This window comes from Saimiri boliviensis, chromosome 5, assembly GCF_048565385.1.
Source record: "Saimiri boliviensis isolate mSaiBol1 chromosome 5, mSaiBol1.pri, whole genome shotgun sequence".
Classification (NCBI taxonomy): domain Eukaryota; kingdom Metazoa; phylum Chordata; class Mammalia; order Primates; family Cebidae; genus Saimiri; species Saimiri boliviensis.
In genome coordinates, this window is record NC_133453.1 from 2,477,346 (window position 1) to 2,503,478 (window position 26,133).

Sequence of the window (26,133 nt, forward strand, 5' to 3'; positions counted from 1 at the left end):
GGGACATCACTGCCCAGGGGCGGCTCCGTGGGTGATGTGGACTGGGCCTTTTGCCTCCGGAGGCTGGGGTTGCTTCCTTCATCAGGCCCTGTTTCTTTTGAAGAATACTACCTTTGACTTTTGCCTTCTGGCGGCACATGGCCCTGCAGCTGATGGAAGTTGGCAGCGCAGAGGACATCACCGGGGCAGTCAGCAGTAGGTGGCCCTGTTTACAGGCAAACCCTCTTAAGACGGAAGTGCAGGGCAGGGCAGCCAGCCTTCACCTGGACTGGAAGAGCAGGTGGCTGATGTTTCTGAGTTGGTAGATTCATTCAGAAACATTGGTTAAAATTACTTGTCAATGCAACGTCTTTACCATTGTTTTCTTCAAATTCGGATTCTGTATTTTTTGCTTTTATGTAAACTGAATACGTAGTTTTCACAAGTTTTTTTAAATGCAGATGACCTCTGCCTTCACAGTTTACTTGGATACCTTTCAAGTCAGTTTTACACACATGCTCTCCAGAAACAAAACTCAAGACACTGGGGAACCGAACCTACGCTTCTGGTAGACTCTCAACCTTGAGTGGGAGCCTGAGGCCCTGGGCCCTGTGTGACACATGCTGTGGAATCCTCCCCCGGTGCCTTTTGAAATATGGCTAGTGGCCGAATCTCACTTCTGCCTTGGATGCTTATGGAATGTTCTGGATGGACTGAGCTCAAAATCTCATTGAATACTGTGGTCCTGTCAATCTAAACTTTGTACGTGAAAATCCGTGGGACTCTCATGGCAGCTGCAGAGGATTTGGGAAATTGCCTTAGAAAAATAATAGGAATTTATTTTTTCCTATTTGACACAGTGGATATATAAAGTTTGAACATCAGATGTAGTTTTGGATTTTAACAGCTCAGCATGAATAAACTGAGCTCAGAGGCGGCTGTTTTTTAGTGTGTCAGTTTTAATGGATGTCATTTGACATTTGCACCAGGGGATCGGACAGAGGTCAGCATGAGAATCTCAGGGTTAACTGGGCTGCTGCAGGGGTCGGACAAGGCCTCCTCTAAAAGGGATTTCGGGGCACTCATGGATGCAGGGAAGCAGGAGGAGGGTAACGAGTAGAGGCTGCTGCTGCCCCAGTTGTATTAGAGGGTGCCGAGGAAGGTGGTGGAGAGGAAGCCGCCGGGCCTCCAGGACCACACTAGCTTTGGGCTGCGAGAATGGTGCCTTGGGAGGTCTAGAAGCCATGCACTTTGGGACCAAGAAAAAACAGGTCCCGCTGGTGGCACGGACCAGGCCAGCCGGGAGCGGAGCTGTCTCTCTGCACTTGTCTTGAGTACAAGCCTGTGCTCTCTGAGCAGTCTCTGCACCTGGCTGGTGGGCGGGGCCTCACCTCACCTCCGTGGCTGCAGATCTCCTGGCTCTCGGTGTGCTGGGGAATACCTTCTGCATGGCCTGGCCTTCCTGGGATTTCCAGACCGGGACCACCTCCTCACCTTTTTCTTTGTCTTTCTGCCCCCGAAGAGATAGCGGCATATAGAAACAAGCCAGCTTTGCTTGTTTTCTCGCCCTTGGTAACTTGTACTGAGCCTGGCCTGGGTCCAGTCTGCTCACTGATTCCGCCAGGGCCCAGGCGGCAGGTCTCAGCCCAGCGAAGCCGCGTGTCCTGCTGGGCTTGCTCTGTTCCTGGAAAGCTTTGTCACGCACGGCCAGGGGCCGCCTTGGGTGCATCCTGTCTCCTCCGTCGCCGTATGTTTGGGAACAGAAATTGGCTCTGGTCAGATATGTGGATGTGCTGTTAATTTATCCTCATTTTTGGAAGCAAGTCGGGAGCTCAGAGAAAAGGAAGAGCCCCAAAATGTCAAAGCCAGCAGCGGCCATCTGACTCGGTTGCTCTTTGCTACAGTAAGTGATGAAGATGGAAGCATCTGATTTCCTCACTTGCCAGATTTAGGCCCCATTTTGTTTACTCTCATGAGTCCTGATTTCTTCCTGCTAGAGAGAGGAAGTTTGCAGAGACAGCTGGCTTGCGGTGGGGTTTTCTGTGAATGGAGCTTGTATTGGTGAGGTGAGTGGCGTGGGAGTCCCCTGCCGGTTAGTGGCTTATGCAAGGTGTGAGCTTCTGTTGGAAGTGGACGTTTTCCGCCTTCCGGGAGCCGAAGCGTTTTTTTGCCGGTGAGTACAGCTGAGTGTCACGTGCACCTGATGGCAGTGTCTCTGAGCCTTGCCATTTCCTCCACTCCCTCCCTCGGAGCCGTTTGTATGACAACCAGCTGTTCAGTAAAACCAGTTTGGTGGAGTGGGTGTGTGTTAATTCTAGTCTGTGTGTTTAAAAATAAATTCGTATGATGAGAATGGCACTTTACCTTGCAGTCTTCCTCTCAGTGACCCATAGCCCAGCCACGAGGAAAGCACCAGACAAATTCTGGTAGACACGCATCCTGTGAACTACTCCCTCCCAGGCGTCCTTGATAGGCCAAGGCCATCAGAAACAAGAATCCTCTGAGCAACTGTCACCATGAGGAGTCTCAGGAAATGCAACACCTAAGTGTGATGTGGAATTCCTGGATGGATCTTGGAATAGAGTAAAAGACATCAGTGGGAAACTTCAGGAAATCCTAAACTCCAGAATTGTAGTTAACAACAGTGATGTCAGTATTGGTTCCCAATTGTGACTGATGTACCATAGTAAGGTAGGATGCTAGTCATAGTGGAGACAGTGCAGGTGGTGTCCGTATGGTATACTGGCAGCCCTCTGTACTGTCTACTCAAGTTTTAGTAAGATTTGTCGGTAACTCTGAGTTCAGAAAATGAAGTGCATTATACTCTCTTTTGCGTAATGTTTGTTCATGAATGGTTGTATACTGTAGTTACTTTAGCAACTTGCTTTTAGTTTTTCCTTTGGGGACTCTCTTTATGGTCGTGCAGGGATGTGATAGATTAACTTAACAAGTCACTACTGGTGGACAGGGAGTTTGTTTTCAGCCTTTCCATTGTTGTTATTATAAGCACGTAGTCTTGACGAACACCCATGTCTAAGTGGACTTTTTAATTGAAGTATCACAGGCATCCAGGAAAGTGCAGGAACCATGACTGCTTAGCTTGATGAACTCTCCCGAAAGGAAGATGCCTGTAACTGCTACCCAGATCGTGAAATGGGACATCCCAGCACCCCAAAGCCCCATATGTGTCCTCTCTGTCATTGTACCTTCACTCCTATACCCTATAGATATCACTTCTCTAGCTCTAACATGAGTTTCTCCTGGTTTGGAATGTCATATAAATTATATAATACTTATTCCTATTGTCTGGATTATTTCACTTGACAGTATGTTAGATTTATTGACATTGTGGCTTAGTAGTTTCTTCATTTAATAGGTGTATAATATTTCAGTGTATGAACATATCACAAATTATTTTTTGGTTCAATTGCTGATGACATTTTGGTGGTTTCCAGTTTGGAATTATGTATAATGCTACTGCTTTGTCCTTGCCAATACATAGTACTGTAATTCTTTTTCATTTTAACCATTGTAGTTTCATTTGTATTTCCCACATTACTAAAAATGTTGAGTATCTTTTCATATGTGTATTGACCAACTAGATGTCCTCTTTGGTGGAAAAGTCTCTATTCATTTAAGAAATTGGTTTGTCTTTATTTTTCTTACTGATTTGTTGGTGCTGTTTTTATAGACTGGATATGAGTGAGTTGTTTGTTGTTTGTTGCTATTTTCTATCAGTCTGTGTGCTGCGTTTTCCCTTTTTTAATGTTTTTTTTTTTTTTTTGGTGAACAGATGTTCTTTTAATAGTCTAATAGTTGTTTTATTTATGCCTATTTGAAGATGATGAAGATATTTTATTTTATTCAATATTATTTTTGAGAAATTTCATTGTTCTATCACTCATTTAGATCTATGGTCCACTGGAATTTTTTTTTTTTTTTTTTTTTTTTTTTAATATGGTGTGAGGTAGGGATTGAGAGTTATTTTTTCCGTTTGGAAATTCAGTTGGCCTAACAGTATTTATTTAAAAGAATCATCCTTTTTTCTCTGCTATCCAGTGCCACTTTGTAATACGTCAAGTAAATTATATAAATGGATCTGTTTTTGCACTTTATTCTAGTTCATTGGTCTATTTGCGTATCTGTGTACCAATACAACACTGTTTTAATTAACTATAGATTGACAGTTAACCATAGTATCTAATAAGGTGGATATTTCAACTTTTTAAAACTTTCAAAGCTTGTCTTGGTTCTTTTTAGTCCTTTGCATTTCCATATGAATTTTAAAATCAGCTTTTCAATTTCAACAGAATACCTGCTGTGATCTCAACTGGGATCCATTGATTTGCATATGAAATCAGTTTATTAAGAGTCTTCTAATCCCAGAATATGCTACATCTTTCTATTTATTTTGAGCATCTGTAATTTCTTTCAGTCATATTTTGTAGTTTTCAGAATAGAGGTCTTAGTTTTTTGTTTGTTTTATGAGATGGAGTCTTGCTCTGTCACCCTGACTGGAGTGCAGTAGCAGGCTCTTGACTCACTGCAGCCCCATGTCTGGCTAATTTTTTCTATTTTTTGTAGAGATGGGGCTTTACCATGTTGACCAGGTTGGTCTCGAACCCTCGACCATAAGCAATCTGTCTGCTTCAGCCTTCCAAAGTGCTGAGATTACAGGCATGAGCCACGGCACCCAGCCTGGAGATCTTTTATTTCTTTTGTTAGATTTACTTCTGGGTTTTTGGTGTATGTGGCGGTGTTATGCTGTTTTGCTTTTAAAATTTTATTTTTGTAATGATGTTTAGAAGCACAATTAATTTTTGTATATTTATCATGTCTCCAGAGACCTTGCACAGTGTTTATTATTATACCAGTTATCTTTAGATTCTTTGGGGTTTTTAATGCATACTGTCTGTGGATGGTAAATGTCTCATTACTGCTTTGCTAATTTTTAAACCTTTTATGTCTTTCTTGCTTTACTGCACTGCCTAGGACCTTCAATCAAATGCTAAACCTTGGTGATATTTGGCATCTATGTCTTATTCTAATATCAAGAGAAAAATTTTTAGTATTTCATCATTACATATAAAATTTGCTATAAATTATGTATAGTCTATGAGATTAGTACAGTTTATTTCTGTTCTTAGTTATTGCTGAGTTTTTCTCATAAGCAGATGTTAAAATATTAGATGGAACCATGTGAAATTGCAGGTATTTGATTCTTCGGTCTACAAACGTAATATCTTAATTTAGTTCAACTTAATATATTAGACTTTTTCTGCATCTGTTAATAATCTTATGCTTTTCTTCTTTTATTTTATTGTGATGAATTTTCTGATTGTAAAATCAGAAAATGTGAGGTTTAAAAGTGTAAGGTTAAGTCAGCCTTACACTTCTATAATAATTATTATAATGTGCTATTCTTTTTATATACTGTTGAATTTACATTGCTTATAGCTTAATTTTTATCATCTAAAGATATGAATGAGATTGACATGTTGACATGTATTGTTTTTTCTTGAAATACTTTGTCACATTTTAATATTAAAGTTATACTAATATCTTAAAATGTGAAGGTGCCTTCTTTTTCTATTACCTAGGATTGGCAAACTTTTTCTGTGGAGAGTCATTAATGACTTCAGTCTGTACGGACCACATAGGGTCTCTGTTGCACGTTTTCTTCTTTTTTTCCTTTTTTTTTTTTTTTTTTTCAACAGCCACTTAATGTAAAAATCCCATCTTATTTTGCAGGTTGTATAAAATCAAGCCACAGATTGTGCTTGGCCCATGGGCCATAGTTCGCTGGTCCCTGTTTGATTTTCTTGAAGAGTTTATGTAGAAAAGATGCAATTTCTTTCTTAAATGTTGTGGTGGATTCACTTATGAACCTATCTTGGAGTTTTCTTTGTGGAAAAATTTGTAAATTCCACCCTCAACTGATATAGGACTATTTAGATTTTTAAGATTTTCTTGTGTCAGCTTTTGTGTGTTTAGTTTTTCTTGGAATTTTTTATATTCCAGCTGCATTTTCAAATGTATTGAAATAAAGTTCTTTAAATTATCTTTGTAATGACTGTAGGATTTATAGTTAAATTATCTTTGTAATGACTATAGGATTTATGGTGTCATTCCCTCCTAAATTCCTGACAATGTGTATTCTCTCATTTTCCCTCCGTTGGACTTGCCAGGAGCTTATTTATTATATTAATATTTTTAAAGAACCATGTCTGGTTTTCTTGTTTATTTTTTAATTGAATTAAAAAATAAATTTCTGTTCTTACACTATTATTTCTTTTTGTTTTTGGGATTTAATTTGCTGGGGTGGTTGTTTTACTAATTAAAATAAATATTTAGGTCATTGATTTTTTTTTTTTTCCAGATGTTCTTCATCTGTCATTTCTACCTGTGTATGGCTTTCACTAGGTTGTGCAAGCTTTTCAGTGTCATTTTAATTATAATTTGGTTTGGAATATTACCTAGTTTCTTTTTTTTTTTTTGACTCGTGTTAATTAGAAATACATTTATTAATTTCAATGCTTTATGAACTCTTAGCATTTTGCTTTCATTTTGTTACTGATTTTTAGTTTAATTTCACTATGATCACTCATGTAATTTCGGTTTTTAGAAATTCTTTAAATTTTGCTGTATTGATTATATGGTCAATTTTGTCAACATTTGATGTATACTTGAAGAGAACAAGTCAGCAATGGAGATTGGCCAGTTTTACATGTCCATTTCATCAAATCAATCATCGTGTTCGGATGTTACCTTTACTCGTCTCAGCGTCTGCTTCTCTGTCAGTTGGTGGGAATGGAATTTTAAAATCCCTGCAGTCCTTGTGGATTGCCATTGTTTCTCTTTTTGGCTCTGTCAGGTTTCGCTTTTATTTATTTTGAAGCTATCTTAAGCCTAGGCAGATTTAGAATTTTACGCCTTCTTGTTGGAATAACTGCCTTTTTGTTGCTGTGAAGTGTCCACCTTTCCCTCTTGTATCTCTTTCTGTGCTTATGTCTGACTGCGGGTCCTGTGAAGGCTGGTCGGGTCCACGTTGTCCTGGCTCCTGGCACGGAGCTCTCCGCACCCCCACGATCAGTCTGGTGCTGGTTTCCTGGGGTCTGAACCGTCCCGTGCTGCTCAGCTTCTCAGCCTCGCGGGAAACGTGGGCTGGGTGGGCCCTCTTCCGGCCCCTTCTCTCCCTTGGCCTGGAGTCCTCGCGCTGATCCACGTGGTAGATTGCATCCTGTCCTCTGTGTTCCTGGCTGGAGGGCTGGCGTGGGAGGACCCGGCCTGCTGTAGCCCTGAGTGGAAGCCGAGCTTTACCCGGTGCCCCGCGCGTGGGTCCGACGCAGCCACAGTGATGTGGCGTTGCAGGCCGCTCACCGGGTCCCTGTGTGTGCCTGCTGAAGGTTCTCTCGTGGAACTCGGTATCTGGACGGCTTAGTTCACGAGTCCCAGGTTGCTTTCCAGGCTTACATTCATCTTTATGTCGCAGTTTATAACTGCTGGGTTCTATTTTAAAGTGGACTGAAATGTATCTGCAGCCTTGAGCAGCTCTTATAGCACTCTTATTCAGATATTTTATGAGGTGATTTATGTCGCACCTTGTAAAGGCTCTAGAATCTCCCTGACCAGGATGCAGTGCCCGCCCCTTCCTGCTTGTCTGCTCTCCGCCACCTGCCTCCTTCTCCTGGCGGTTACCGTTTTCCCTGAGAATGTGAAGGAAGAGTTCATTCTGCATTTAGCTTGAGGAATCATATGCAGGACGTTGTGTTTCGTATCACCAGTGTCAGGGCAGTGCTGGCCACCCTCTGCTCCCATGGCCCGTCTGCCCCGCTTGCCCGCTGGGCAGGCCGAGAGCTTGACTTAGCTGCTCTGGGTGTCACTGTGTCCCCTGGGCTGTATTCAGGGGTACCTGCCTTCCTCCCTGCTCTGCGTTCCGGGTCCCCAAGGCCAGGCAGGTCGGGAGTGCTCACGCGAAGGGCAGCAGGTCAGTGTGCAGGAGCCTGGCCCACGTGGCTGGGGTGCGGCATAGCCTGTCCTCTTCAGGGGCCTTTTTGGGATGGAGAAGGCCAAGGGCGAGATCTCTTTAAACCGAATGGTTGGGTTACAAATACCACATTTAGTGTACAGCATTTAAAAGTGTATTTCATTCAGTGTAATTGCACACTTAAAACATTGAAAGATAAATATAGTTTTATTGACACATTGAATACAGATAGCTTAGGAAGAAGCCAGCACTTTTTCTCCCTATAGAAGGCCGGGCTTCATGACCAGGGGATTTTCTTTTTTTTTTTTTTTTTTGAGGTGGAGTCTTGCTCTGTTACAGCCCAGGCTGCAGTGCAGTGGCGTGGTCTCGGCTCACTGCAACCTCTGCCTCCTGGGTTCAAGTGATTTTCCTGCCTCAGCCTCTTGAGTAGCAGGGACTATAGGCACACGCCACCACGCCCAGCTAATTTTTGTGTTTTTAGTAGAGACGGGTTTCACCATGTTGGCCAGGATGGTCTCCCTCTCTTGACCTCGTGATCCACCCGCCTCGAAAATGCTGGGATTACAGGCACGAGCCACTGCACCCTGCCAACCCGGGGATCTTCTTTGCTTTGTGGGGAAGCAGTTACTTTGTTTGTCAGAATCAGGACCCTTCTCCAAGGTAAGAAAGCAGGGTGTGAAGGTTGGCTGGCTGACCTGTGCCACTTCTGCCGCTGCGCAGGCTCGCTGGCAGGTTGTCCAGTGTTGGAGAAGAGCCTCTTGGAGTGGAAGCCAGACTGACATTTGGGGGGGCTAGAGTTGGAGTGTCCCTGGCAGGCCACACTCCTTCCTGTAGCCCTCTTGCAGTCCTGGTTGCCAGGTGACTGGCCACGGTCCGCAGTGGTCCTCACTCAGGCCGTTGGAACCAGGCAGAGTTAGCAGCGGCCACTCCCTCATGGTGGCTCCTGCAGGCGTCTCTTTTGGCACAGGGTCCACTCTAGGGCCTGGTTGGACCTCCCCTTCTCAATGCTCCTGTGAAAAGCTGGCAGTCCGGCCACTCAGTGCCACTCCCAGCGTCCCTCCTGGCTCTCCTGTGGCTCTGCTGTGGCTCTCCAGACGGCTGTGCCTGGCCTGCGTGTGTGGCTTCTGGCTGCTGATCCAGGCTCCTCCATGTGGCTGTGGTCACCTCCCTCTGGGCTTCTGCTCCCTTCTCTGAGAAATGGCGCCCCTAAGAGACTTCACCTTACAGGGTTGTTGTGAGGATCAGATGAGGCAGGCGTGGAGCCCAGGGCCTGGTCCTGCCCAGGGATGTCAGCTGCTGTCCTCATCCTGGGATCCAGAACCCTCTGTAGCCCGGGCCAGGCCCCGAGTGTCTGGCAAGGTTTAGTTTAGTCGACCTTGTCAGACTCATGCCCTTTTTGATAAATATAAATAACCTATGTCCTTCAGTGTTTGAAATTTCAGAAATACTTGGACATTAGATCACAAAACAAATCGAGCACGGTATCTGTGTGATGCCAGCTGCCCTCCCCCAGCGGGCAGCACCCTGCCTGACGCTGCTGCCCAGGCGCAGGCGGGGCAGGAATGGGGGAGCCGAAGAGGGTGTCCCGCTGGGAGGACGGGTGCGCAGAAAGTTGGAGAGGAGCTGCTGGCCCGCCCTGGCCGCTGGCCTCCCAGGCCCCAGCTGCTGCTGCAGAGGGTGCCCCTGTCTCACTGAGATGACAGGGTAGAATCAAACTTGTGTGTGTTACTTTTTTTCTCTTTTAGTGATGAGTGATTATAAACCATAAAACCCAACTCCTGAGAAAAGAATGTTACTGGCAAATGATGGAGGGTTCCTGTCATTCCAGTAGGAGGACCCACCTTTGGGGTCTGCACGGCTGGTGGGGTCCCCGTGAACCCCTTCTGAGTCCTTTTGGGGGTGGGCTGTCTCAGGACCAGCTGGTGGGGAAGCAGCTGGGGAGAGGAGGAAAGGGGCTGGCATTGCAGGACCTTCCATGCCATCTGCCTCCATCTGGGGCCAGGAGCTGGCCCTGGGCTCTGCCTGTGGGTCCCGGGTGTGCTGCTGCTGCCTGGTGGCCTGGGCCTGGAAGAAGGAGCTCAGCTTACACTCCCAGCCTTTCAGGCAGGTTCGCAGCTGCCAAGTGGTTTCTTAAAAAGAATTCCTCCTCCCTTGATTAATTTCTGGCATGCGGCTTTGGGGATCTCTTGCGTCAGTAAATCGTCATAAACCCCCAGTTGTCTGGATCAGACATAAACACCAAGCCCAGCTCCACCGCTCCTGACTCTCGGCCAGGGCTGGCCTGCCCTCGGAGCTCTGGGCTGGGCAGCTGGAGATAAAGAGGACCAGCGGGTGCCCGAGAGGCCAGGCGCGTGGCTGCGGCCGACAAAGGCCTCTTCTCGGCGGTGCCGAGCCTGGCAGATCGGATGTGCGCTGTGCTCGCGGGGGAGGATGCGGGCCACAGATGCGATTTATTTCCTGAAATGTCTGGTGTTTCTCTTTCCTCCCCCACCAGCTCCCCACTCTCAGGGATAGGATGTTTCCTCGTCGGGAGCATTTGCCTTCTTCCAGTGAGCATTCTGTAGGGGCTAAGAAAGATTCCTGTGTGTGAGGCTTGCACAGTGTTAACATTCAGGTCTGGGAAACTCGGGGCTTGGACAGCAAGTACCTCACTGTCCAGATCCGAGGAACAGACGCCTCACAGAATGCTTCCTGTTGCATGCAGCAACATTCATCGTAAGGCTTTTTCAGCAGGGTTTGAGATCCTCAGGAGGCCCCGGGACTGTGTTCATCCTGCTCTTGCTTTGTAGAATGCTTTTCATCTGGGGTACCCTTGAAGAGGCTAGAAGCCCGGGAGCTGGGCTCCCCATAGTCCTGGGTGACCAGGGAGCACACTTGGGCTGGCGCCAGGGCTCTTCCAGGGTGGCCGGAAGGACGAACTTGGTCTCCCGTCTTTCCAGGGCTGATTCAGGCATTTGGCAAGTCCTGACTGAGCCCCTGCTATAGGTGGATGGTGCAGACCTGGGGCTTTCGGGGTGTCCTCAGGAGGCGTGAGACGGCAGCCCTGGGGACCAGCCACGGTCAGATGCAGAGGGGTGTGCAGTCAGGGGCCTGGTGGACTGGGCCTGCCATGGGCCTGTGCAGACATTCAGAAGACAGGGCAGCCACCCCAGACCCCTGGACAGTAGGCATGTGGGGCCAGCGTGGAGGAAGCCTGCCCAGAGTCTCTTCAGGGGCCTGGGCTGGAGGTCAGCAGCAGGGAGCAGTGCGGGCCAGGAGCCGGGCAGGGCTTGGCCAGGGTTGTCTCTAGGCTTGCTGTGTTTCCGAGTACCCGCGGGGCACTGGCACACTTGGGGGAGGGTGTCAGGCCCTGGTTTTGAGTCCCATCCTGTGAGCCAGGCAGTCTCTCTCGGAAAGCCTCGTGGGCAGGAGGGCAGCCCCGGGCCGAGTCGGGGCTGGCTGGCTGGGGGTAGCATCTGATTTACGGATTTCAGTTTCGACTTGTTTTTTGCCGATGCACACAAGCTGTGTATGAACCAAATTTAAGGGACTTTCGTGAATGAAAAGTAAGTCCAGGAGGTCGACAGTATTAACTTTGTGTGTTAAATTGAGAAAAGACCATATTGTAGCTGAGGGACAGAGCAACTGAGTGTCACTCTCTGGACGCCTGGGCTCCTCAGAGCAGGCTCTGAGGGCAGGGAAATTAGACCCCAGTTTCTGAGCTGCTTGGGGGTGCCCCCCAGCCCCTGGGGAAGGGGAAACAATGTTCATCATTCATGCCATTGGCTCAGCTGAGCCCTGGGCCACTCCGTGGGAAAGGCACACCTTCCATCACAGGTGGGTACGGCCAGGCTCCTAAGGCAAAGCCGGATGCCTCAGGAAACCAGCTGCCAGCAGAGCTGGGTGAGGCCCCCGCCTCCTGACCCCAGGCTCCTGTGGCTTCCTTGGAGCTCTGCTACTCAGATTCTGAAACATTTGTTCAGTGAAGGCAGTTGGTGAATCATCCTCCTCAGGGTTTTTTTCCAGAAACAGGTGCAGACTGCGTGGAAGCACCAGCCAGTGATGTGGTCTCGCTCAGGCTGTGCCTCTCGTGCCCATGCTCAAGGCCTGGGAAGGGCACATCTCTGGGCCCATTTTGCAGTTCTCTTTGGCAGCATGACAGGGACAACTTCTGTGTGCTCGGGCAGCATGTGAACCGCTCTATGGGCTCCCATCACCATTTGGAGAGTCCTCAGGTGCGGCGGATGTGGGGGTCTCAGACCAGAGAAGCAGCCAGCTGCCGGCTCGCTGGGATGCCCATGGCCCCAGAACTCTCAAGCAAATCATAGACATTTTCAGGCACTGCCATCTGTTGTTCTCTTCCAACTCCTTGCTTTGTCATTTATTATGCCTTGAAGATCATTTCCTATCAGTTAGTAAAGCAATCCTTGATTCTTTTAATAAACAATGTGTTTCTTTTTAGTTCTTGAAATAACACTTGGGTGTTATTTCAGTCTACTTACCAACAGGTATATTAATTTCTGTGTTCATCATGCCTTTCTTATTGTGGTAAAATACACATAACATAAATTTTACAGTTTTAAGCGTTTTGAGTGCACAGTTCAGTGACAGTGAATATTTTCACATTCTTGGGCAACCGTCACCATCATTCATTCCCAGAACTTTTTCATCTTCCCAAACAGAAACTCCATGCCTAGTAAACAATCCCGTTTCCCTCCCACCAGCCGTGGCACGCACTGTTCTTCTTTCTCTCCACTTTCTCTGCGAATCTGACTCCTCTAGGGACCTTCCGTGAGTGGAATTGTATAGTATTCGTCCTTTCGTGCGTGGCTTCCTGCACTTGGCATAATGTGTCAGGATTCACCCATGTTGTGGCATGGTCAGAATTTGGTTCCTAAAATTTTTAAGGCTAAATAATACTCCACTGTGTGCATATATCACATTCTGTCTATTCATCTCCTGATGGACCTTTGACAATCCCGACTTTTTGGACATCGTGATTCATGCTGCTGTGAACATATTTGTACATATATCTCTGAGGCCCTTTCTTTCAGATCTTTTGGGTATATGCCTTGGAGGAGAATTGTTGAATCCTATGACAGTTTTGTGTTAATATATTTTTTAATTGAGATGGAGTCTTGCTTTGCCACTCAGGCTGGATCGCAGTGGTGTGATCTCGGCTCACTATAACCTCTTCCGTCCACGTTCAAGTGATTCTCCTGCCTCAGCCTCCCGGGTAGCTGGGACTACAGGCTCCTGCCACCACGTCTGGCTAAGTTGTTTGTATTTTTAGTAGAGATGGGGTTTTACCATGTTGGCCAGGCTGGTCACCAACTCGTGACAACAGGTGATCCACCCGCCTGAGCCTCCCGAAGTGCCGGGATTATAGGTGTGAGCCACCACGCCAAGCCCTGTGTTTAATTTTTTGGAAACCACCAAAGTCCTTTCCACAACACTGTACCATTCTGTGTTCCCATGCACAATGTGCAAGGGTTCCAAATTCTTCACATCCTCATCAGTATTCCTTATTTTCCAGTTTTGAAATGATACTCGTCCTAGTGAGTGTGGATGGTGTCTTACTGTGGTTTTGATTTGCATTTGCCTAATAGTGATGTTGGACATCTTTTCATGGACTTACTGGCCAATGGCGTATTTTCTTTGGAGAAATGTCTGTTGGAGCCTTTTGCCGTATTTGAATTGGGTTGTTTGTTTTCTGTTGTGTTGCAGCGGTCCTTCACGCGTTACGGATGTATAGTTTGCAGATGTCTCCTTCTGTAGCTTGTCATTTCACTCTCGTGGTGGTGTCCGGTGGTGCACAAAAGTTTTCCATTTTGACAAAGTGCAGTTAATCTGTTCTTTCTTGTGTTGCCTGGCTTCTGATGTCATAGCTAAGAAGCCACTGCCAAATCCAGGGTCGTGAAGATTTCCCCTTTGTGTTTTCTTCTATGAGTTCTATGGTTTTAGTTCTTATATTTAGGCCACTGATCTATTCTGCTTTAAGTGTTGCATGTGATATGAGGTAGGGGTTTAACTTCATTCCGTTGCCTGTGGCAATTCCATCGTTCAGCACCCTTTGGTGAAGAGGATGGTGCCTGCTTTCAGCTGCTGTAAGAGAGCGCTGTCTCAGAGGGAAGACCTTGCTCATTTCTGAAGCTGTGCTTTGGAAGCATCTGAGCTGCAGTTCTTCCCTCCCAAGCCACGGTGTTGCAGCCATATTCACAGCCCGGTTCGCGGGCCCCCATCCCTGCCGCCGCGTCCCTGCAGCAGCACCTCACCCACACCCCCTTCCGTTGTGGCCTCTCCTAGAAATGGCGAGTTTAAGAACAACTGGCCGGGCTTTCCACGGGAGACAGAGAACAGGCTGTGTGCAGCGTGGGTCCCCAGTTGTGCTGACTGTGAGCTGTGGAGCCTCGTAAGCGGGGCTGTCCCAGCCGCCCTGTCGCGGCTTGCATCAGAGTCCTCCGTGGTGTCTGCCCTGGGTCCTGAGTTTGCCGGCTGCTGCACCGACGTGGGGCGCTGCTGAGCGGGAAGCCGCAGGCTGCACGCAGGCGCTTCGGCCTTGCTCGGCCCCTGGAGAGCAGACATACAACGGCAATAGGCTTTACGGGGATTCGGATTTATTCATTTAAGCTGAAGGAGTTTAAAAATTGCTGCTGTTCTCTCGCTTTTCATTCTCACTCTCACCAGCCTTTCCGTCTGGCATACTGCGCAGTGAGGACCTTCCCTCCACGTTATGCTCCCACTGGTGAGTCGTGGCAGAATTGCTTTTGTCTTAGGATGGCTCAGGACTGTGTTTCTTTCATCTGATTGTGGCCACGTGCTTGCCATTGCATGTCTGACTTGGGCGTCGAATTCAGGATGTCCAAGGACTCTGTTTGAAAGCATTTTTTGGAGACCCCCTGTTTCTTATTTACGTGCTGGAGCCCCTTGTTGAATGTTCTCAGCTGCCTTCTAGTCCCACACCTTCCATGGAGCTGCTCCCCAGCATCTGAAACGCCACAGCCGCCTTTGTCAGTGCTCACCAGTGCGCCCATAGGACACGTGTCCCCATTCAGATGCGCTTTTCGTGGCCCGGATGCCAGGGGAAGCCATAGAGGATATGTCTCATTCTGAAATTTGCACTGTTGCTTTTTTAAGTGAAAGATTTCAACAGCAATGCGTGTTCTTGTCTTTTTTTAGAAAAAACAACAGTGTTTTGTGACACTTCTGCCTGCTGTGGTGGCGGCGTTTCTTCCCTCTGCAGGCCCCCGGTGTGTGTGACCGGCTGCCTGGGGGCCCCGTGCCAGGGAATGCTCTCTGAGCTCTCACAGGCATCTTCCTCCTCAAATGCAGGTTGGGCGGAGACATGGATTCAGCATGACCTCTCCCAGGTCCCCGCGTGAAGAAGCACTTCCCAGGCGCACACGCTGGAGTCGCTGGCTGCGTAGATGGAGGTGGAGGGCCTGAACTGAGAGCTCCCAGACGCCTCTCTCTTGCCCAGCACTGCCCCGCGTCTCCCACGTGTGGGCTCTCCGAGGAGCTGCCCGATTTATTGCTTTGATTTTGTTGAATGAAAGCAGTTTATTTAATAAATGGGAAAATACTCCCCTTCCCCAGTTGTAAAAGTTAAGATGTCCTCTTACCCTTCCTTAACATGCAACAACGCTGACAGATGAAAGAAAGGAAAGTGTCCCGTTTACCCCATGAGCCTGCAGTTAACTGAGGGGTGCACAGTTCAGGGAAAGTCCGAGATGGCTTTTGTGGAGATTACCGAGCACGTTCTCTCTCTCTCTCTCTCTTTCTCTCTCTCTCTCTCTCTCTCTCTCTCTCTCTCTCTCTCTTTTTCTCTCTTTCCCTCTCTTGTCTCCCCATGTTCATACCTGTACCTATTAAGTACATGATGGAACAGCAATGGGATTTTTTGTAGCTCCATAATATTTCAGTATTTAAAAATCCTCTATTAATGGGCTTTAAGTTTTTGGTATAGTATATAACACCTCAGTGAGCGCTGTTGCACACGTGTCTTTATGTCTGGGGCTGATTGTTCGTATCTTTATTGTTTTGTTAGGATAAAGTCCTAGAACTGCGGGGACAAGGGACATGCACGAGTCACCCTCATCACCAAGGGTGAGCCGTTTGTGGCATGTGCACCCCACACACTCCGGCAGGATGCCTGAGCACACCCTGCAGCAGCGCTGGGTTCTGTCTCGGGAACTGCAGTTCTTCCTGGGCTTCCTGAGAAGGAAGGGCCACAAGAGTCTGCCCACATGCTTGGGGCAGACTTGGGTGACATTGCTCACTGAAGCCAGGAGTGGGGTCCTGGGTGTTGGGCTGAGTGACAGACCCAGGCTACCTGCACCCACATAGGACTAAGAGTCTGAAGAGTGCTTTCCTTAGGCTGGTTCCTGTCCACACACCAGCACTCAGCCAGTCAAGACACCTCTTGTGAGCATCGGCTACGTGCCAGGCTGCTGTAAGCACTGGAGTCTGCTGGTGAGCCACACAGGAAACCCCCACCCACTGGCACATCTGGTGCTGGTGGGAAAGTCAAGCAGTAGATGGGTGAATAAACAACTGCATGATAGTAAATATGGCTGGCAGCGATGGCGTCTGCTCTGTACAGGCCCTTCCTAAGTGTTTCCTACATACTTACAGATGTAATCCTTATAACAGCCTGGGGATGGGGCCTGCTATCCTTACAATAGCCATATTTTACAGATGAGGAAACTGAGGCATTGAGAAAGGAAGTCACCGGCCCAAGGAGCTGTGCCAAGCAATTGACTCTTAGCCAGGCAGCTTGTACTCTGACGTATAAGGCTTTACTGCCTTAAACTAGTCATTGCAAGGCAGGAGGATAGGATTGGAGACAGGGAGCCTTCACTTCAGCCTCTCATTGGTTACAGGCTAACTCTTCATTTGTAGGCTGTAACTTCGCTTTGGCCTCTGACTGGTCATGAGCCAAGCCTTCATTTGTATAGGGTGTAACCAACAGGAATCCTCTAAAGGGTACTTAAACCCCAGAAGATTTTGCAGCTGGGGCTCTTGAGTCGCTAGCTTTGGAGCCTCCTCTTGCTCTGCGGAGTGTACCTTTGCTTCAAAAAATCTGTGCTTTGTTTGCTTCATTCTTTCATTGCTTTGTTTGTGTGTTTTGTCCAATTCTTTGTTCCACACATTAAGAACTTGGACGGCTTGTAGTCAAGACCCCCGCCCCCAGGTAACAATGGGGTGTGCCCTCAGGGATAGACGCTACCCTGAGAATGATGGAGTGTCTAGGGGAAAGCCTTGCTGCGGCGGGAGCTGTGGTGTTCTTCTGTGCTGTTTGGGAAGGCTTTGGAGGGCTTTGAACAGGCCAGAGCAAGTAACTAGAAAATGTCTGAACTCAGAGGAAAAGCGTGGTGTACTCTGGTAAGAAGCAGCATGAGTTAGTTATCACTTAAACGAAGAACTTCCCAGAACTCCGCAAAGGGCCCATTTAGGTAATCCTTGAAAGCAGCTGCTCCTTCAGGAATAATGTAGTATTTTTCCAACATTTACACATGTTCACCTTATTAAAGATTGCCTCAAAACACAGAAAAATGCGACCTAATCTTAGGATGCTCAGAGTATCTTGATTTTAGAACCTGTTAGAGACAACAATAAGGCAAACATTGTAAGCACGTTTGTTTATGAACATAGATTTAAAACCCTAAGCAGAATATTGGGGAAAACAAAATAGTAGTACGTTATGTATTTATTCACTATCAAAGGTTTTATCACTGGAAAGTTGTTACACAAGGAAAGTGGTATTAATCATGTAAATACCAGAGAATGATTTGAAAAATAAAAAAGATTAGATAAAAGAAGTATTTCAGTTTTTATAATTGATTTAAAGATAACCAAGTTGGAGAGAGTATCTAGTTCTTACAAGTTGGGGCGAATATGAAAGCGAAAATGAATCTTTTTTTTTTTTTTTTTTTTTTTGAGACGGAGTTTCGCTCTTGTTACCCAGGCTGGAGTGCAATGGTGCGATCTCGGCTCACCGCAACCTCTGCCTCCTGGGTTCAGGCAATTCTCCTGCCTCAGCCTCCTGAGTAGCTGGGATTACAGGCACGCACCACCATGCCCAGCTAATTTTTTTTTGTATTTTTAGTAGAGACGAGGTTTCACCATGTTCACCAGGATGGTCTCGATCTCTTGACCTCATGATCCACCCGCCTCGGCCTCCCAAAGTGCCACCGCGCCCGGCGAAAATGAATCTTTTTCAGAGCCGGGAAACTCTAGAGGCTCCGTCTTAAGAAGAGCTGCGTTTTGAGGCTGACCTCACAGGTAGCACATGTTTTCAGTGTGGCTTCACATGCCAGCAGTTTCATTAAGATGGGAGGAACCAAAATAAATTCACCTAAAAAGACTCAAAAGGATTCAGAAAATTTTATAGATTATAAGATACCTACCAGAATCAGTGTATTTTATATTTGCCAGTAATTCATAGCCAGAAAATTTCAACAGCAAAACAGTTTTAATTACATTATATATTTTTGCATAACAAAAGAGGCCCACCAACTTCCTTATTTCCATATTTAGCAAATGTAGATTTCCCTATGTCATTTGTCACAGGTGGTGGGGTTTGGCATTCCATTCTCTGTGATTCCTTCTCAACTTTTTTTTTTTTTTCCATTTGATTTATCTCTTTCACAGCCCCCTTACTTACTCTCCTTTCTTCCTTTCCACATGCATTTATTTTAAATTTTAATTATAAATCTCAAATTAAAGAATTGCAGAATACACAGAGCTTACATGCATCATTTGGAGAAGGGCGATCGAAGCAGTGGCCCTGTGCTGTGAGACAGAGACCGTTACCAGGACACTCACAGTTCTGCTTTTCATTCCGTCGTTTTAAGAAAAGGGTTGCTTAAACATGCACAGGTTCCTAAACAGTATCATTTTAGTTTGATGTTTCTGAACTTTATGTAAGTGGAATTATGCCGTATGTTTTCTATTTTGTGGGTTCTCTTTCGGGCAAGACTGCATTCTGTTGTGTGAATTTTCACAACTTTGACTCACGTTCAGATGTGGCTGCTGTCAAACATGATGTGTGGACATTCTTCTGCCTGTTTTCTGGCACACAAAAACTTGGGCCTTTACTGGGTCCCTGCCTAGGAATGGGATTGCTGGGTCATGCATAAGCCACTTTTAACTCTGCGTGACGTCCAGCACGGCCACCCCGTCTTACACATAGTGGCAGTGCCCTCAGACCTACCAGTGCACACCCGGTCTGTGCCTGACCACCGGCCTGCTGTGGCTGTCAGTGTCTTCTGACATGGGGCACCCATTTTTCTGTTAGTCGTTGATTTTGATTTCTTACTCATTTGCAGAATTGATGTGTCTGGGTGTGTGTGGGCTTCCTCCCAGCAGCTGACGGGAGGCTGCGGCTGGCCGTGAGCTGCTTTCATGATCACAGCTTCCGACGGCCACTGCTCCTGAGCCTTTCCCATATGCGGATATTACTTCCTTGCTGCTGCTTGTTGAATATCAGACATTCTGTTTTTGTTTTTGTTTTTGTTTTTTGTTTTTTTTTTTGCTCTTATTTTTCTTCTGGAAGGAATATCCTTTAGAAATTTCAGGAGGCTGGGGCAGAAGAATTTCTTGGAATCCAGGAGGTGGACGTTGCAGTGAGCCGAGATTGTGCTACTGTGCTCCTGGCAACAGAGCGAGACTCTGTCTCAAAAAAAAGAAAGAAATTCCTGCAGAAGTAAGTTCTGTTTTTTGTTCGTCTGAGAGTTGCCTTCTTTCCCGTTTGTTGTTGAAGGTCCCTCACTGAAGACAGTGCTGGGAGGCAGCTGCCTCTCCCCGTGCTCTGAGGATGTGATCGGCCACTGAGTTCCACCGGCTGTTTAGTTCCTTGGTAGGAATCTGTTGTGTCTCTCTAGGTGTTTCGTGGTCATAGTGTTCTACATTTTTTCTAAGTGTTTCACTGGCCCCTGTTGATACTCTTTTGGACTTTCTGAATCTGAAGATTAGTGTCTTGTAGTAATAATGGGGAATTTTATTCCTTAAATTCTTTTTTTCAACGTATAGTTTTGCTTTAATTTCAGACTAACAAAAAATCAGCAAAAATAGTCCAAAGAAGGATTGATTATTTATGTGTGTCATGTTTTTTCAGAATCAGGGGAAAGTTAGTGGTAGATGCGATGCCCTCCCCCAACTGCTGCTGGCCATGGTGCCTGAAGTCAGCGCGGTCTCTCATCAACGACGGACAGAGAGCAGAGCAGGGAAATGGCCGCGTTCTGGCCTCGGCCTCTCCTCTGCAGCCCTTCTTCATGTTTTGCTCATGGCCTGGGGATGTGCTGTCATCGCAAGGGATTCCAGCCCTGTAGCACGTGGGGTTCTCACGTCCTCCCAGTCTCCTGTGCTCTGTGACAGTCTCCTCATCATTTTTTATTTCACGACATTCACGATTTGGAAGCGTAGGGGCAGCTCTTGTGTGAAATGTTTCTTAGCGTGGCGTTTGCAGTGTCCTCGCGATTGGATTCCAGTGATGCCCCTGAGCGTGAAGGCCACTGCGGTGATACTCCGCCGCCGCCACTGCCCGGAACCTCGGTGAAGCGGGTACTGCCGGGTGTCTCCGCCGCAAAGTGACATTGTTTCCTGCAGAATTGGCAGGTGTCTGGGGGAGACTGTCTGGGACTGTGCAGATAGCCTGCCGCTTCCTGACCTGGGGGTCTCAGCGCCCATCGAGGGTTCTTGCCTGAGTCTGTTACTGTCGTGGTGGCCACTGGCCGTCTTCTAGTGCCATCATTCTTACCACGTTCAGGACGGAAGCCCTCGTGAGCCTCCTCAAGACGTTCTTGGAAACTGTGACTTGTAAGTGAAATAATACAGAACAAAACCAAGGTTTTTTCTCGCCAGTGCTGTGATCAAATGACTGCTGAAGGCCTGGCGCCGTTTCAGGACCTCTCCCTGCCTTTAAGCAGCCGTTTCCCAGAATCTGCGGATGCCGTCAAACGCGGACGTCCTGTAGCTACTTTCTGCTGGAAAGGCCTTTCCTGTCTTCTTCATTTATGTGTTTACTTACTGGGTTCTTGCATTAATTCAAACTCATAGACTCCTAATTGATTAACTGGGTTACAGGCTTTTATTTTCAACATGTATTCTGCTGCCCAAATCGTTCCGGTTTGGCCAATGAGAGCCCGTTCATGCTGTCATCTCTGGCAAGTCCCTCCCATGTTGCGGCCCTTCTTCACCCTCTTGGATACTCAGAATGTTCTAATGTCTTCTGGACTTTTCCTGCCCCGGCCTGGGATCAGCTGTTTCTCAAGGCGGCCTGCTTCCTTTCTTGGGGAATGCTGTTTAGAAACCAGCTCTCAGCAGCTGGAGCTGTGAATAGTTGTGTGTGGGTCCACCCGCCTCCACACGCCCGGCCCTTCAGTTCCAGTCCCCCAGCCCTGCCTCGAAAGGGCCTCGGCTGCCCTTGTCCTTTTCATATTTGTTACTTGCTCCCTGACAATGAGACGCGGAGCTCTCGGAATCCATCACGTACTTACTTTTCTGTTCAGTCTCGATCCCGGAATATTCCGAGATGATGAACCTATGCCTCTGTGGAAAGGAAGCCCCGGACTAAAGTCCGGCCGTGGCTGAGGGCATGTGGTCTGGACACCCCGGCCAAAGCCACTGTGGCGGGCTCTTATGCGTGCCGCACCCTGCCCCAGCGTGCTGATGGTACTCATTTGAAATGGGTTTGCTTCACTGGTTTCTGTTTGTATTTCATTTTAGAGTTCCCCCGCCTTCATATTTTTAATTTTATTAATTTTCGCTTTCTGATTATGTGAAACCCGAGTGCAGTTTCAAAAGCCAGAACTGTGTAGGAGCCAGACTCAGAGAAGTGGATCCCCTACCCCTGCCGTGCCCCTGTCCTTCCCACCCTGTCCCCACGAGCTGCCCTTTCAGTCCTGGGTGGCCTTGTGTGCTTTAATCTGTCCTCTTTCTTGCACAGAGAGACTGTCCTGTAGGCAGCTCCTCTAGCAGCGTGTCCTGGAAACCATGCCATGTCTGTCCACGGGCTCCTTCTGGTCCTTGTGGACAGCAGACCCTCTGTGATTCCTCCAGCCACTCTCCCACACAGGGACACCTGGTGTACCGCAGGGCGGTGGTGCGGCCGTGACTCACTCCAGCCTCCACCTCGTGGGCTCAAGCAGTTCTCCCCGCTCAGCCTCCCAGGTAGCTGGGACAAGAGCCCCATGTCATCATGCCTAGCTAATTTTTTATCTTTAATTTTTTGTAGAGATGGGGTCTTGCCGTGTGGCTCAGGCTGGCCACAAACTCCTGGGCTCAAGTGATCGTCCCACCTTGGTCCCCAAAGTGCTGGGATTACAGGTGTAAGTCGCTGTGTCTGCCATCTGAGTTGTATCTTCACAGTTAGTTTGTGGAGCGATTTCTGTCAAAAGATAAGCAGATATATCATCTCGTTAGATTTTTCTCAGAATGTCTTGTAGGAAACATATCAATTTGCATTCCTACCAGTAGCATCTGAGCGAGCCTGTTGCCACAAGGCTTTGCGGTGGAGTGTGGTACTTATTTGCCAGTTTGGTAGATGAAGGACATCTCAGGTCGTAAGGGCCTTTTTCTTTGCCTTTGGTTTTTTTGTTAGGCTTTTGGTCTCTGTTCCCACAGTTTGTGAGCGTTTTACAGATGTAAGGGATTTTGGTCTTTATCTGTCATGTGTGTTGTGAGTAACGGCTCGCAGTTTGCCCGCTGTATTTTGGTGCTCTTTACTCTTTCTCATGCTGGCCTTGCCATGCCAGAGCTTTTCCTCCAAGTATCAAATGTACTATTTTTAAAAAATTGCATCTGGATTTTCAGTCCCGGTTAGAAAGTCTTTTCTTGACTTACAGGCAGTGTTTTCTTTGAGTGCTTGTACCGTTTCATTTTTCGCATTTACGTGCCTACTTCGTTTGGAGGTTACCTTTGTGTATGGTGTTAGGTTTGGATTTAATGTTAGCTTTTCCCAGACGGCGACCCAGTCATCCCAGTGGTTGAGATGGTACCTTTGTCCTGCCCTGGAGTTCCATCTGGACTTTGTCTGTGTCTGGACTTTCTCTCTGCCGCCTGGTCTGTCGGGTTGACGCTGTGAGGCGTGTTACAGCGGGTGGCTGGGCGTGCTGGCTTTCATTTGGAATGTTTCTGTGGCACTCGTGCCTTGGCATTGCACCTCGCCCTCCTGTCATCTCTCTTCTTTCCTTCTGGGACTCTGATGAGGTGTGTAAACCAGAAGTATCTGAGACAGGTCTTACTCAGTTTAAAAAGTTTCTTCAGCCAGGCATAAGGGCGTGCCTATGGCACAGCCTCAGGAGGTCCTGAGTGTGCCCAGGGTAGTCGGGGCACAGCTGGGTTTTATACATTTTAGGGGGACATGAGACATGCATCAGTGTGTGGAAGATGAACACTGGTCCCGTCCGGAAAGGCGGGACGATCGAAGTGCGGGGCTTTCAGATTGTAGGTAGATTTAAACATTTTCTGATTGGCAGCTAGTTGGAGGAGCTATTATCAATACAAAAGAATGTCTGGATTATGATAAGGGGTTGTGGAGACCGCGGATTCACCATGCAGATGAAGCCTCCGGGTAGCAGGCTTCAGAGGGAATGAACTGAAATGTTTCTCCTCAGTCTTAAAGAGGGTGCTATCAGCAATTCCGAAAGGGAGGAGAGTGTCATGAGGCACGTCTGGCTCCCACTTCCCATTGCAACCCGAGCTAGTTTTTCAGGTTAATGTTGGCATGCCCTTGGTTGAGGCGGGGGTCCGTTCAGATGGTTGGGAGCTCAGAGTTTTGTTTTGGGTCCACAGGTGTGTGCTAGCCTGTCTCCCTCTGGCCGTCCAGTCCCCTCACCTCTCCTGCGTTTTATCTCTTACCTTTATGTGCTGCATCCTGAGTTATTTCTTCAGTGCCCTTTTACTGTTCGCAAATTCTCTCTTCAGCTTTGTCTGTTAATACTTGATTAGTTAACTCACTCATTTAGTTTTAAATTTAATGATGACACTTTTGTTTCTACAAGTTCCATTGGATCACTCTGATCCATGTGACACTCTGATAGCTATTGATAGTAACAGCTGAGTCATGTTTCTTTCTTTCTTATTCTTGCTCCTGGGAGTGTGTGGGCTATTCTGATCCCCCTTTGGCAGATGGAAAGCTAAGGCACAGGGAGGTTGAGGAAGCCACCCAGGGTTGCACAGTCACTAAGTGACAGGACCTGGTGGCCACTAGCTCCCGCCTGACCCTGGATAACCTCTGTTGTTTCTTCACATGTGTTTTGGGTCCGTGCCTGATTTTCCTGCAGTTGAGCTCTTTCTGGGGCTTACTCCCGCCCCCCGTGGTTCTGGATTGTGACTCTATGCCCATCTTTCATGGATGTTGTTTTGAGGCGGGTAGCATGTTCCTCCAGAGAGGGTTTCTGCCTGATTCTGCCAGGTGCTGGGAGGTGCCGCCTGGGACCCGCCTGTGTTTGCAGGTGCCGGGGATGCTCGTCAGGACTCATGGCTTGTCTGAATTCTCCTCAAGCCCTTGTGAGGGGACTGTGATGATGAGATCTCAGGGGAGTCCTCTCTCAGTCTGACCCTGCGTCCAGCCAGCACCAAGCCCAGGCCCGGATGTGTCTCTTGCAGGCCTGTCTTCTGGCTTCTCCTGCCAAGGGAGCTGCAGCCCTCCCCACACACACTCACAGGTGTGTGGGTACATGGCAGTGCTGGTGGCTGTCCCCAGGGCAGGCCCTGGGCTCTGGGCTGGCTTTTGTGTTTGGAGTATACTCGTCACTCTTCAGCCAGCTCAGCCTGTGTATCATTTGGCGTCTCTGAAAGTGCGTGCGCTGCCGTATTGCCGGGCGTGGAGGCTTTTCTGGCTTCCTTTCTGTCACCAGTGCTGCAGGTTGGCTTTCTTTTGAGGCCCTTGTTTTCTTAAGAAACTTGCTCTGTGTACGTAGCTTCCAGCAGACAGTCTGGGAGATCTGGAGGTCCCGAGGTGCCAGGGCCTGATCGGCCGTATTTATAAGCAGCATGGAGAACTGGGGTGACTGCCGCTGTCACCTCTCATGAGGTTAGGAAGAGTCGGCCTGCGGTGTCAGTGCGTGGTGGGACGGCCAGCCCCCGACTGGAGGAGCAGGCCCGTGGGCAGCGTGGGGACGCTTGGTTCTAGTCCAGGTCTTCACAGTCCTCAGGGAGGAGGCCGTTGCCAGCGAGCGAGTGTCCCTTGGGTCTCTCTTCAAAGCCCCTTCTAAAATTAGTGCCTGGCTGCTGCAGGGACATTCACATCAGTGCGTTTTGTCAAGTACCTCTGTTGCTTTCCATTAAGAGCATATTTAAAAATATGAAACGAATTCAGGCAGAAGCTGGCTTTGCTGCGGACAAGTCTGTGTGCTGGTGAGAGGGAGGCTGGGCGGTGGAGCACGGGGCACAGCTTCCTCCCCCACCACCTGGGAACGCCCCCTGGAGGCACGGGATGGAGCCCAAGCCTGGGTGAAGCTCCCCAGCCGGGCACACCCTGCGCCAGGCTGTCACCTCGACTCCCTGCTCTGCAGGCTGCAGCCCACACCGCGCCTGCCTCCCGTTGGCAGCCATGGAAGGGAGTGCGGGCCTGAGAACGCTGCCTGCCCACCGTCCCCACCTCGCAGAGCTGGAGCAGCCTTCAGAGGCCCCGGGGCTCCCTCTACAGATAAAGACACTCTGGGAGCGTGGCCTGCCCACCGGCAGCAGATTGAACCCTCTCTGCGTGCCAGGCTGGTCTGCTGGTACCATGGCAGCTGGGCCACCCCCACATTCTGCCCTCGACACTGTGGCGCCATTGAAGGGAATGCCTTGGAGGACCCACAGGAAGACCAGCTTCATAGCCATGGGACACGCTGGCAGAAACAGCAGGGACGTTGTTCCGGATGCACGTTTCTGTTTTTGTGAAGACAGCTGTGGATGTTTCTGTCTGTTTGGGTGCGCAGAGGAAAGGTGACGCGGCTTCTGTAGTCCGACAGCCCGTTCTTAGCGTTCACTTTAGGACGCAGGACAGTGGGGTACGTTTTGCGAATTTCACTACCTGGCTTTGGCCTCCTTTCCAACGGTTGAGGAAGAAAGGGCCTGACGTGGAAGTGTGTGCCTGCGTGTCCTGTGTGTGGGCTTCTGGGCCGCCGTGCAGCTGGGGGTGGGCAGGAGGCCTCCCCACGGTGGCCAGTTTCCCTCTCGTCTTCCTGTCGGGTGCT

General features: G+C 48.3%; 1 protein-coding gene across 7 annotated transcripts in view; it reads left to right on the top strand.

Moving 5' to 3' along the window:
- The window catches only part of HDAC4 (histone deacetylase 4), a 340,829-nt gene that overhangs the window by 59,785 nt on the left and 254,911 nt on the right, over positions 1–26,133 (top strand). The window contains exon 1 of one of the 7 annotated variants that reach the window (XM_039469913.2): positions 1–26,133. This exon is cut by the window's right edge and continues 3,385 nt beyond it. The exons of the other annotated variants lie outside the window; for them this stretch is intronic. The gene's annotated coding sequence lies outside the window, so the exon portion shown is untranslated. 7 annotated transcript variants of the gene reach the window in all.